Here is a 13,714-nt window from a genome sequence, read left to right on the forward strand (position 1 = left end):
ACAGAGCATCCAGAGAACCAAAGAGCAGGTAGTCAGTCAGGACTCCGCAACTCTGATCAGGTGCTGTTACGTAGGGTGCTTCCATGAGGACAGCAGTCAGCTCCTTGGTGAGTGTAAGTCCTTGTAACAGCCCTGATCAGAGCAACCAGCAGTGAAATTATTTCCCTGAAGCTATAATGATATATGCCTGCGAAGTCCCATCCCTTTCTTAACTTCTGCAAAACCCATGTTCCAATAAAAGCTGGAAGTACATCTTAAAAGCTGGAAGTACATCTCTGGTAATTTCTGCTTCCAGGTGGCATTTCCTCTTTACATCCTGCCTGGATGGCTCCCAGATACCTAGTTCCTCACAGACAGCAGGAGATCACAGGAGCCACGGAGGCTCCCAGGCCAACCTGGGCTGTCCTGCACCCTCCCATCTCTCCCTTTTCTTCAGGCAGCCTTGCCTTCCATTCTTCCTCTTTGCAAGGGTTATTCTTGTTCTCACTGTTCACCAGGTCTTTGAACGGTAGCTGGGGAGCAATTACTCAGATACCCGTTCTCAAAGCAAGAAGGTGTCCCTGGCTGCTATGTAGTTTGTCCTAGCAGGTTTCTGGCATAAACTTAGAGTAGCAAGCAGCCGCAGTGAGCCTCTAACACTCATCAGACCCCGGCGAGGTGGACTTTTCTTCCTCTCCTGCCTTGTCCCTTTCAAATATCTCTTCATGCAGTGCTCTGTCACTGCAGTGCTTTGCACTTCTGTCTACACAGAAGCTTTCCTACTGAGGTGCATCTGCATCAGACCTGGAGGGATGAAAAGTGCCTTTAGAAACCGAAATGAAACGTTAGTTACCATTGCTAGACACATAGCATGAATCTCCCCGATTTCTTCCCACCCACAGCTCTTACCAAGAAGCTGTGAAATGTGTTTACCTGGTGTTGAAGAGGACTCTCAGTGATGCCCCTAGACATGAAGAGAAACCCCATATCACAGACTAGTCTGCTGCAATTCACCTCACCATAAGTCCCATTCTTTGGAAACCTTTCTCCAAAAATCAGCAGAGTTCCAGGTGGAAAATAAGAGCTGCAAATACCAGAATCGAATCAGACATAGTCATTTGCTTTCCAGCATCAGGAACAGGCCAATTCATGGTAAGCTTAGTGCAAATAGAGAAATGGCATGAGTAACACTAGTTAGAGCACTGGTAAGCTCCATCTTGGGTAGTTTTTGGCAAGAGAAGAGAAAAAAGGCGAAGTATGTCCTGGTCTGTAGCAACAGTTACAACCACTGTGGTTGTTGGATTGTGATTGCTCCACTACTTACATTTTCGTGGTTCTGCTGCAAAAATCAACTAAACCAATGAGGCCTGATTTCCTCATGGACACAAAGGCCCGTAGGCTTCCCGGACTGAATGAAGAATGTGCTTAGTTTGGTGCAGGGAGAATGGGAAAGGTGGAGGAAAAGTGTTAGATAAAATGGTTACTTACCTGATGTCACTGAACCTCACCTTGCTGACAACATGGAAAACACTTCATTTTAGAAGTGTCAGAAGGAAACAAACAGGCTCACAGGATGTGGCTGCGTGGAAGCCAGAAAATTTGACTTAATGACCCAGAAATCCCTTCCCCGTCCCATTCTGTATAAGCGCCACATTTTCTTTTAAGGAAAAACCAACAAATCCATTTGGAAATCTTGCCACATTTCCTCCCATTTCACAAATACTTGTGTTCACTGAGGAACTGTATTTTGCCAGGAATTCACCATCCATCCAAGCCAGCTGATCTCTCCAATCAGTAGCAGTAATGCCTGGCGAGAAGAATTTGCACTGCAGCAGCTAGAAGCCATTTGGTTGCAAGCCAGCCCCCCTACAGTTTTGTTCCTGTACAAGCAGAACAGAAAGACAATCTTTTTCCTAAAAGTCTTACTCAGTAAAGTCATAATGAATGTGGTTTACGGGCTTCTATTCCCAAGAAAGAAGTTAAAAGCACTTTGGAGAATCAGGGTGATCATAATTTGGGGCTATTTTTTCTGCTAATTATGTATTTATTCTCTCCCAGTGCCTATTACATTAAGGAAGAAACTGTTTTCTGTAAGACACAAAACCTCCGTGAAGTCCAGAGCCAGACAGAAATGAACAAGGGACCAGATATTTAGATGGAGAGAAAAATCTTCTGTGACTACTGCTAGAAAACACTGTAAACAAAGTTAGAGTTTGGAAGAGAACTAAAATGTTGTGAAAGAGGGGAAAATGGGGCTGGAGGGATTTCCTGCTGAAAATCCTCAAGACAGGCTCAAGTTAGTTAATGTGTGTTTTAAATCTGAACATTCTCCTCCAGCAAAGATTTGGCATGGGTTATTTTGGGAGCATGAATAACAAGTAATCAGCAAGCAGGGAGAGAAAACAGCCTTAACCCAGGGAGAGAGGTGGAGGCAACAAAAATGCACCAGGGCTCTAAGGCCTCGTCTCTCTCTCTCCCTGCAGCGGGAAAGGAAAGCAGTGATCTAAACCGGGCATGTGATCTTCTGACAGCATTTTGAGCCATGGATGTTGAAGCATCTAGAAAGAAGTGGCGACAGAGCAGCTTTTAGGCAAATGAGTTGGCTAGCAGGCCTGCTGGGGATGGGAAGAGGAATGAATGAGCCCTGCTTACCCCTTTTATGTAGTTATTAGGAAAGCAGGGAACACCCCCTCAATGCTGCAGCATGCAGCCCGGAGCGCTCGTCACTAAGCTAAAAAATACACCACACAAATAAAGTTCTCCGGACCTGCTGGAGCTTCCCCCTCACCTCGGGGAGCTGGCGCCCCAGGCTCCGTGCTCGCAGGTGCCGTGTGCGGCTGGGGAGCGGCACCGGGGCGCCCCTGCGGCAAGGCACGGCGCGGGGGGCAGCCTGCGAGGCGGCCGGGAGGAGCCGCTGCCCCTGGAGGGGCGCCGGGCTCCGGCGGCTGGGGAGCAGCAGAGACCGCCCGGCGGGGAGGAAGGCCCTGGGAGGAGGAGGAGGCGATGGGGGGCAGATCTGGGAGGATTTGGCCGTGCCGTACCCTCCTCGGAGCGGGGGGGAGCACACCAGGAGATGTGAGACTGCTCCCGCTGCAGGAGGAAAGTTGGCCGCGCTGCCACGCAGGGCTGGTTCTCCTGCCTCCCTCCGCCTGCCTCCCTCCCTCTCGCTCTCTCTCCCTCCTCCTCTTCTTCCTCCTCCTCCCCGCGAGTTGAGCGCACAGTGCAGCCAGGCGGTGCAGGCGGCGCAGCCCCGCCGGCCGCTTGCTTTGCCCGGACCCCGGCCCCAGCCTCAGCCCCGGCCCCGGCCCCGGCCCCGGCCCCGGTCCCCCGCTGCCGGGATGCTGCCGGTCTCCGCGCCCGGGCGCTGAGCCGCCGCCGGCCCGGGAGCACCCGCCGCCCCTCCTGCCGCCCCCGGCGGGAGCATCGCGCCGCGGGTCACCTTGCAGGGAGGTAAGTGACAGCCCCCCCCATCCCCTGCCCTGCCCTCCGGGGAGCGATGCAGCACATTCCGCCCCCCATCCTCCGGAGCGGGGCCGCCGGGCACGGAGCGGGGGCGGGGGGCAGCGCGGCTCCCGCAGCCGCGGCGGCGGCGGCTCTCGGGGGGGAGCCCCGGGACGTGGGGCCGCCCCCGGGCCGGGGCGGCAGGGAACCCGCCCCGGCGAGGCGCGGGGGGGCCGCCCGCAGCCGTGTTCCCCGGTGCCCTGCTGAGAGCCGCAGTTGGCATGCCCGGTCTTGAACGGCGCTCCTGGCGAGGGTCAGGGGAGGGATCGGGCTTTCCCAGTGCCCTGGCAAGATCTGGGTTGGGGACGCTGGAAGGGAACTGTGCAGGGTTTCTCCTTTTCCCTTCCCTTCCTTCCGCAGGAGGAATCCCCTCCAGCTCACCGTGGCAGAGCATCTTTTCTTCCCAGCGCCTGGCCACCCTGCCAGTCCGTGCAGCCCCGGGAAGGGGCAGAGGGGCTGTCCGGGGGTGCGCGGCCCTGGGCAGGCTCCGCGGCAGATTCTGAGCCGGGGGGCAGGCGGCAGGGAGTCTGGGCTCCTTGCAGCCACAGCTGCCCTCTCCCCTCACCATCCTGCTCAAGAGGCGCCGGACTGAATTTGTTTTCCTTCCCATCCTTTAGTTTGCGGGCAGTGACGGCTAAGTTGGGGAGAGGGATGGTTTAGGCGAGGAGGCAGGAGTGGCCCCTGCTATTCAGTGGCGGAGAGGGGTGACCTTGGGTAAGTCCCCCATGCCTGCCCAGTCCTGCTGGGTCAGGTGTCACTACAGCATCCCTCAAGGGGTCAAGGATCCCTTCAGTAGGAAGAGACTGGTAAATGCATTGAGACCTTTCTGGAATTGGCACTGCAGGAGCACCAGCCTTCCTGGAGCAGGACCGCTAGCGCTCGACACTCCAGAGTGCGCTGCAGGAGGAGAGGTGCAAGGGGCTGGCGGCGGCAGTGGGTTTTGTCCCCCCATTAGAACATGGAGCTACCTAGTGGCAGGAGTTGCTCTGGAGAGCAATCTGTTGAACTGTGTCTTCAAAATAACTGGAGGGGAAGCTACAGCCTCTGTGTGTAATGAGAGAAAGAAGCCAGGAAAAGATCTAAACTTTCCAGGGAGATTAAATATTCAAATCACAAATAATTAGACATTAATCCCTCGTAAACAGAGCATTAACAACAATTAAAAGATGCTTTGATATTCTTAAACCCGAGAAGATGAGTTAACTGGTACTTTCAGGGGGATTATTGTGTTTTATAAAATGCAGTCAGAGCAGAGAATGCACTTTTCTACATTCATGTATTTAAATGACTTGCTCTTAATTATAGTTAATGAGCTATCGTTTTCAAAGTAGCTGCATTTAGATGCTCTCCATATTAGTTTCAAACTACCTCACTCCAAAGAATAAGCCACTTACGGTTTTACTGGCCAAGGTGACATTTTATTGGCAGTTTGGTAACTACGGGTTATGCCAGCATGTATATAGGATAAATGCATTTGTAGGAATTAAATGAAGTTTCCTTTTATTAAGTGGGCACACAGACATCTCACGCCACTAGTGCCATAACGCTCTAGAATAAATCTCAAACGCGCAGGAAGGCTCTTCGTTATACAAATGCAGATGTAATGCAGCATTAGTGTATATAGGCACCACCACAATACATTTAACTTGATGAAGATTGATTTCTGGGTTTAAAATGCTTTTGCTTCTGAGGATAGTATTAAAGAAAAGATGCAACATAGTGGGTTAAAGTTCTTCGTCTTTCTACTGTAAATTCATATCTGCAGACAGCTATAAATGCTTCTGTCCCAGAGAGTTTTGAATACTGCCTATGTGGTTATTAAAATTGCAGATCACATATGGGACTTCCAAATTTTGTTTTCGTCACTTTGCAGACTTGACTTTTACAGGTTATTGTTTGTACAGTGCCATTAGGAAAAAATGGAGAAGAATTGCAGAGGTTCAAACAGGAGGAAAATACTCTGTGTTCAGTTTGACAGATGTGAATTCAAATGTGAATAGTGTCTGTGTGTGTGTGTGTGTGTGTATCTGCTCCTGTCTGAATACACATCCTCTGGCTATAAGATCAAATGTTTCTGAATACTCTTTCTCTAGTAAAACTTGGAAGCTACTTTGAAGGAATGAGATCACAGCAAAATGCTTCTCTTCAGTTGTAAATGTCTGTGACCCTGAGGATTCAGGTGGAACTGGTCCAACTTGTAGCACCTAAGGATCAAAAGATTTTGTGCTTTGAATTTGCTGTCATAATATCGGAAGAGTGGCAAGCTCTAGTTATTTTCATTACACCAGCAAAGACTGCGTTTTAAAATGATGGTGCAGTACGTGAGAAGTACGAGCCCATGCGTGCCTTCAGCACTCTTAAGTTTTATACGTGTCATCCCTGTACATGTGTACCTGTGTATATGTATCTATATAAAACCTGAATGTGTGAAGTTCCCTCATTAACCATCCACCCAAATCCATGCTGTAAAGTATTTCTGTCCTTAAGCTCTAAGACTTTCATTCACTGAGGCACCAGAAGAATTGACTGTTCATATCAAGTTGGCATAATTTGAGCAGAGGTTTAATGGGGTTTATGGGCTTTGATTGAGTGCTCAGACCCCTTAAAAATCCCCAGGGAGAATGAAGATCTCTGAAATGGTGCTTGCAAATGGATAATTTGCTTGGAAGACAATCATAGCAAAATCAGATTCATCTCCTTGAGGGGGGACCTGCCCATCCTAGGCCCCACGAGACATCCAGCCAGATGTTAGGTCCTGCAGGACAGATGTACTCAGCGTGCTTCTTCAGGACATCTCCTGCAGGATCTGCCTGCTACAGGCAGTGGCTGATCCAGTCCTCTCCCAGTGCATGGCGCCCCACGCCATCCACCCACCTTCCAGCTCCTCATCTGGTGCTCTCTGCAACAAAATCATCTCCCTTCTCCCCACTGCATGTGGCTTGCGAGATCACGGAGGCAATGTTGAGTCTATGTGCTGCCAGCCAAATGCCTCTGCCTCTCATACAGAAATCTCTGAGGTCTGATGTTCCTTTTCCTCCCAGAGGGAAGAGGTTATAGGATTTTTCTTCAGGCTCTGGCAATGCCCCAAGTCTGATGGGCCCCATTATTCATTTCAGCTCTGATTTCTGCAGGGAAGGGTGAGTATGGGGTTAAGAAAGGTCTGTAAAGGTCAATGTACACCCACCGATGCTACCTTTCAGTGTTTTGCCCGCTCTGCGTGCCTCCAGCTACCAGTATCACTATGTCTAAATCACTTGTTCTGTAAAGCTTTTGTCCCACAGCGCATTCCTGGCTCTGCAATTCTTCTAGAGCCTGATGAAGCAAGGCTGATTTTATTGCCCCAGCAGTGGCTGCTTAATCTAATCATCCTCGCCTTGATGAACTGGCACTAGCAATTTTACAGTATCACAGAAGTGTTTTTCTAACAAAGTGACTTACAACCCTGGGGTGCTTTGCTTGGGGCAGATGGTACGGAAACCTTCATTTTGCACTAAATCTGCACCACCAGGCTGTCCTCTCTTTATTTATCATTCCTGCTTCAGGAATAGCTCAGATGCTAGCCTCAAGCATAGCGCTGTTGTGTTACACACAGACCACTTGTGAGGCAGGTGTCTTGTCCTGCTTTTCTTCCTGCAGGCAATGTGGAAACAGGAGTAGAGCCAGATGAGCAGGGTGTACACAAGAACCAGGTTCTGTGGGGGCTTGGCTGCTCATCAGGAATGAGACTTGAGGGAGTTAGTAGGGCCAGTCCTGGAGCCACATCTGGGTGTTACTGTCTGTCGGCCAGCCTGGTGACAAGCACAGTTAAACAGGGGTTTTAGGTTGAAGGGAGGCACTGGAGTTAGCATGCAGGCAGACCAAGAGGGCCAGGTGATGCTGTGATGTTGATATTCCTGGATGAGCCTCTCAGTGTTCATTTAGATGCTCTGTTGTGTGCGGCAGGGACTTTGCTTTGCTGCAGGTTTCTACAGGGCAGAGCATCAGGTAGCTTCTAAGGTGGAGAATTTGAATTCTGTTGTAACACAAGGCAGAGGTTTTTTGTGGTAACCTAGTTCTTCCCAGACCTTTAAATCTAGATTGACACTCAGAAACTATCCAGACTCTCTGGCATAGCGACGAAGAAGACTGAAGCATTGTATCTTTTCACCTGAGAATGCGGCTTGTCTATAAACAGGCAGCAAAGCAAGCAGTTCAGCTGTGCAGAAGTTTTCACTCTGCAAAATATGAGTCATGGTTAAATCCACAAGAGCAGTAGTTCTGGCCCCAAACTCGGCATGGTAAATGTGGGTTTGAGTCAAGTTTTCCCCAGAAGCTGGAGCAGCTCTTGGGCAGAGCATAAGAGTGCTCTCCACTCTATGTAAGAGAGTTGTAGGACTCACTTTGCAAGAAGTTTTTCTCAGTGAGGGCACTCTGAACAATTAAGGATGCAATTATACACCCCAGAGAACAGCTGTATTCACTTGCTTCGAAGGTGAAAGGCAGCACAATCTTCTGCTCTTTGAGTTGGCAAATGGATCCTTCAGCCTGACCACACTGCTGAAGGTAGTGACCTGAGCTATTTCGTTATGTGTCTTTCTGTTTAGTATGTATGAATGTTAGTTTTATTGTGCTGGACATAATTGGAGAGTTTTACAGAACAGTTTTTCGGGATGGATGGAGGGAGAAGAAATGTCAGCTTAGCCTTCTGCTGGAAGAGATACGTCTTCTAAAGAAAGAATCACTCCTCATGACTCAATCTCCCCCGTTTGAAATGGGGGGCAGGGGGCTCAGAGGGTTATGATGAGGCTGGATACGTTTGGGGTTCTCAAATGGTCCTACTCTGTGGTATTAGAGGCCCTCTGAACAGCAGTGCTGCAAAAGGCCCCGGTGATACAAGCTGCTGTGAAGGCATCCTTTGCTGTGCCTGCTACTGGTAGCCAGGCTCGGAGCAGAGGGTATATATTTGCAGCCAGGAAAGAAGGAGAAGGCATGACAGAAGCCTGTGTTGGGGTTGTGCACAAAAGGCTTTGCTCATGTGGAGATGCAGTTAGGTCAGGATCCAGCTGTTTTATAGGTTCGCACTGAGCTCACCGGCCACTTGGTCAAGGCTGATGCATAGCATTCATGTGTCCAGATGCAGTTAGGTAGCTGATAATAGCTTTCCAACACCAGGCTCTCCCCAATTGCATTGGTGAAATGAATTTCTCACTTAAAAAGGCACGGAGCCTGACTTTTGACTGGTTTAACTTTGCAAAGTAATTGCTGTAGGTTGTGCAGATGGCAAGGTGGTTTTATACTGCTGCCTTCCACAACAGGCAGGGTTATTTACATTACGGCCAGGTGCTGTAATTCAGGTCAGTTATTTATTAGCTGGAAGGTGCAGTTTTGTTGTCAAATGAAAAAAGTTGTGAATTTGGACTGAACTCAATAAATAGTTGAGGCTGTCAAAATTAGTTGGGAAGGAGGATTGCTAGGAAAGCCTGAATGTGTAATTTTTTTTTACTGGAGGCAAATTGAGGCAAATTGAACTAAAAGCCTGTTCGTTCAATTAAAAATAAATAGATGAAACATCACATTTCATTTTGGCTCAGGCAAGATGCTTCCATCTGCTCAGAAGGAAATATTTTGTTGCAGGGCTAACATTTTATGTTTTAGGTCAACACAAGGTAGTTCCTCCTTTCTCCCCCCCCCCCGCCCCCCCCCCCCCCCCGCCCCGTTCTTTGGTTCAGCTACTGAATCAAGCAATCAGTTATTCAGGCAGATCTAATATGCATATGTTAATTGTTTCCACATTTAAATATACCTCTGGACAGGCAATCAAGAGACCTGGATTTTATTTTCAGCTCTGCTACCATGTCTGATGTGACCTTGGGCGTTTCACTGTATTTTGAATCCCTCCTTTTCAGGCCAGGCCAGGCCCATGTCTCACAGTGGATTTGCTGCATATTGGTTATACTAAAATATCATGAAGGTCTTCTGTTTCCACTGTTAGCAATTAAACATTTAGCTATCACTAAAGCATGCATTCCTAATTTTCCCAGTGCGAGTTAGTTGCATTGCATTATGAAACTCCCTGTAGTTTACTTAATAGGTCAAAAGGAATTTCAGCTGCTGAAATAGCAGCATTCCCTTAAAACAAAACCTATTTTAATGAGTCCAGCTAAATCAAAGGAAAATACAAGTGGGAAAGGCTTTTTCCTTCCTTTCCTTAAGCATTTCACTTTGTAATTAGCTCTCCAGATCCATACATTGCCTGTGATTTCTCTCAAACAAAAGGTCCATATGTGTTGTTGCAATTTCTTCATGTTTGAAATACCTTAAACCATGTTGAAGCCTACTGCATTATGCATTAAAAACTCCCTCATACCTGAAAGCTTGCACCAGGAAATCTGCAGCCTCCAAACTTGTCACAATCAGCCTCCACCACCTCTCTTTCACCAGGCTGCATCTCTCACCATTTGGCTTGCCTGCTTTTCCAGGCAGCTTTCTCCCCTCTGCCTTCTGTGTGCTGGCAGTGTAGGAACCAGTATCAAACCCAGCAGCACTTTGTTCAATCTGGTAGTCATGAGGCTGCATCTGTTTCTGCTGGTGGCACAGCCCTGCAAGGGGTGGCTGTTGTCCCTTCTTGCCATGCTGGCATTAGGTTTATAGTCATTGAGGGGTTGGCAGAAGGATGTGGGAGCAGTGAATATCTTGTTGGGAGCATGGGAGACAGGTGGGAATCTGTTAGAAGCAGAGAGATTTGGATCATAGGGTAACTCAAGTTGAAGGAACCTCAGGAGGTCTCTAGTCCAATCTCATGCTCAAAGCAGGGTCAACTATGGGGTCACAGCAGATTGCTCTGAGCTTCATCCAGTTGGGTGTTAAAAACCTCTGAGGATGAAGACTGCACAACCTCCCTGCACAACCTTTTCCAATGCTTGACTGTCTTCATGGGGAGAAGATTTCTCCTTCTATCCAAGACCTCCATGCTGAGGCACATGAGCTCTTTGAGCCCTTTCTCCTGGCTTATGCTCTGCAAGATCTGCAGGGAATGGCAGCAGATACAGCCATAAGCCTGATAGCTGTTGGGCATTCTGCCTTCAGCCTCTCCATGGCTTGACTTAATCTCTGAGTTTTCCTGCCAATAAACCAGGCCCTTTGGGCTTGTGATCTCTGGTCTGCTTGCGTGAATGTCTTGCTGACCTGTTGTGAGGAAAGGGCTGGGGCTTTTCAGCTGTAGTCTGGTGTTTCAGAGGTAACTGAATTGCTTCTTCACACAGGAGTTTTGGCTGGCAGGGGTCTCCAGAAGGCTGAAACACCCTGAGGGTGTGCTAGAGCTGTGCAAAGGGGAGACCCCCATGGAGGCTGGAGAACAACAGCATCCTGCTGAGTCACAGAAGAGCAAAGGAGTTTTGGGATGGTCGGCAGTAGTAGACCTGGCTTCTGTTCCTTATTTGCAAGAGCCCAGGGCACAGCGTTTAGCTGTTCTCTCCTTGCCCTCTCTACAGCTTGCATTTCTCTGTCTCACACCCTTTGCTTAATTAGTTTGTCAGCCACTGTCATCATAGCAGGAGTCTGCGGAACACCCAGCGGAGCGTAGCTCTCATTGCAGCTACCATAGCTGGGCTCTGCTGTAACGTAAGTGATAGCTTAATAAGCCACAGCATTGCAGACTAAATATCTTGGCACTAGTTGCAGCTTATTATTTTAATAAGAAAGAGAAAAAAAGAAATGCAAGAATTTGGAAAGAATAAAGGGTATAATAGTTAATGGCTTCACTCTAATACCAGAGACCTGGGTAAAAATGTCTTAATCCCCAAGGTAAAAATTAGATTGAAGTTTGATCTACTATTTGTCAATAGCTTGAGCTTGGTTTTCCCTTCTGGTTCCAGCCTCAAGTCTGAAAATGTAGAATTATTTCTGGTCAGCCTGAGTACCAGTGAGTGATTTGTGGGGAGAAATTCAAACTGTGCCAAGACAAATGAAACCTGAATCAAACCAGTTAAATTAACTCTGCATCTTGGAGCAGGTTGAACAGCTCTGTTATTTAAAGGGCTCTGATGAGTTTCATTTTCCTGTCAGCATCATTCTGAAACCTCGCTGCGGTCCTAGGTAATGAGAGTGGCTCTTTTTTGCTTTGAGTGTTGGCTCCCTGCAGAGAAGGCATCCTGCAGTTGTCTCAGGTAGTCTATCAGAGGTTATCTGCTCAGTCATGCTGCCGTCCAGGATCCTCTGGGCTGCGGTTTGACCTGGAAACTGGGGCAGTCTTAATTTTAGGACCTGCCTGTGAGTCGCAGACATGTGAGCCTGGCCCAGGTCTGGTCAGTGAAAGCTCTTAATGAAAGGATGGTGAATGAATCCACTTCCAAGCTGTCCTTGCAGGCAGGATACAGGCTCTGAGCCATTGCATAAGTATTTGCTGCTTTTGCCCCTAAGCATCACTCTTGGGCACACACCGCTGTCCATTGCTCCTACATCTGAACCCTGGGAGACTTACTTCACCTGCTTCACTCATCTGAAGGTTAGTATTAAACTGAGAGGGTCTCCTCTGTATTTTACAGGGGTATTGTTACTCCAAAGGGAGACTGAGCCCACTGGTCCTGTGCACCTTGCATAATTGCAGTTAATTTCTCCCAAGAAACATCCTCGAGTGTCTACAGTAGGTGAAATGAAGTCCAGCCTTTGAGTCTAATTCTCCCACCAACTCCAATGTAGCAGCACATTACAAAGGCCTTAGAAATCTGATTTAACTCCCTTCAGCCAGTGGTTGGGAAGAGAAAAGCCCAGGGGAGGTTCACTTTTATCCATGAGGACATGAAATTTCATTTCTGGCTGACAGTGCTCTTAATCCTGCCTTTTTATTGATGAAGAATCTCTGGGAACCTCAACTGTTTCTCAGTTTCCCTAGACAGCAATTGACCTTGTTTCAGCTATGCATCAAAATGCACTGGCAATCAAGGTGCTATTGATTTAAACCTAATGGCCAGCCACTCAGGAATTTCACCCAGAAAAGAAAAATCAATGCCACCTTATCATTATTATTAATTTTATTTTCTGTTAAGATATTATAATAAAAAGGCATGAGAGTCTTGCCAGCTCCTTATCGTTAAGCAAGGCCGAGAACATTGGGACAGGCTCTGGTAAGGTAGCCAGCCAGCTGTGGATTGAAATGACTCTAGGGTTAAACAGTTTTCCTTGATTGCATGCTGCCATCCGTGTCCCTCTCTGATGACCTTCCCCAAGGCATGTGAGTTGCACTGCTGTGTGGAACTCTGGAGAGGATGCCTTGAGCAATGCATTAACCCTATTACAGGAGGAGTTCTGTGTGGGAAGGATGTTCCCTGTCTTGCCCTTGCCTCATTTTGGATGTTTTCTTCCCCCCTTCCCACATCCCAAGGGGAAAGTGTTACTCAGAATCTTCAAGACTGGTTTACAATGCTGGTTTAAATGCACAGCAGGTAGGCACTGCACAGATAGATGCTTAGATCCATGGTAGGACTGAGCAACACCACAGTCTCCTTCCTGTCTAGTGGGTGAGGCTTGCCAGGATTCATCCTGTCACCCATAGGTTGAATGGTCCAACATCGACTGTGTACGTCTGCCAAACTCTTACCTGCCAAAAAAAGGTGATTTTCTCATTTGGGCTTCTCAGGAGCATGCAAGGCACTTATTCACTGCAGAGTAGGTATTGTCTGGAAGAGGGTACAGGCTGAAGCCAGGCTATGAGGTGTGACAATACTTTACTGGTGTGGGTGATTAGGGATGATGCTTGAGCCTGTAACGTAGTTGTTCCCAGTTCTTGGGATGGTAGAGATATCAGCCATAGCGTACCAAAGCCATTGTGAGCAGTCCTGGTTTATGTCTTTTGCAGAATGTTATCTGTCAGCACTCCAAATGCTTTGGAGCCCAATCACATTTTGAGATGATGTTGAGTCTCTGGCCTCCTTTTAATCAGCCAGAAGGACTTGGCTCCTTCATCACATAAACTGGTGGACACTGAGGAGCAAGGGATGGTGTGGGACAGTCCCGACTCCTGGTAACACTGACATTCCAATGATGTTCTCAAGTGCTCCTGGGTCTCAGGTCATTTAGGCATACTAAAGCATTTTCCCCTGTGGCCTCTGCTTACTTTTCTGCTCTTGTTGCTGAGAAGCGTGAGAAGAACTGAAGGATGATTTTCATTTCTCATTACTTTGGAGTGTTTCCATGAAAGTGAACTTTGAAGAGATGGGAGTGACCCTTCCTCATAATCCATCCCTTTCAAGATGACCAC

General features: G+C 48.2%; 1 protein-coding gene across 2 annotated transcripts in view; it reads left to right on the forward strand.

Annotated features, from left to right (window-relative positions):
* Nucleotides 1-2,975: 2,975 nt before the first annotated feature.
* SYNDIG1 (synapse differentiation inducing 1) overlaps nucleotides 2,976-13,714 on the forward strand; it is an 80,565-nt gene continuing 69,826 nt past the window's right edge. For both annotated transcript variants that reach the window (XM_074926647.1, XM_074926655.1), the window contains exon 1: nucleotides 2,976-3,429. The gene's annotated coding sequence lies outside the window, so the exon portion shown is untranslated. The remainder of the gene's footprint in view (nucleotides 3,430-13,714) is intronic.

The sequence above is a fragment of the Athene noctua genome, chromosome 1 (genome assembly GCF_965140245.1).
Source record: "Athene noctua chromosome 1, bAthNoc1.hap1.1, whole genome shotgun sequence".
Lineage (NCBI taxonomy): Eukaryota > Metazoa > Chordata > Aves > Strigiformes > Strigidae > Athene > Athene noctua.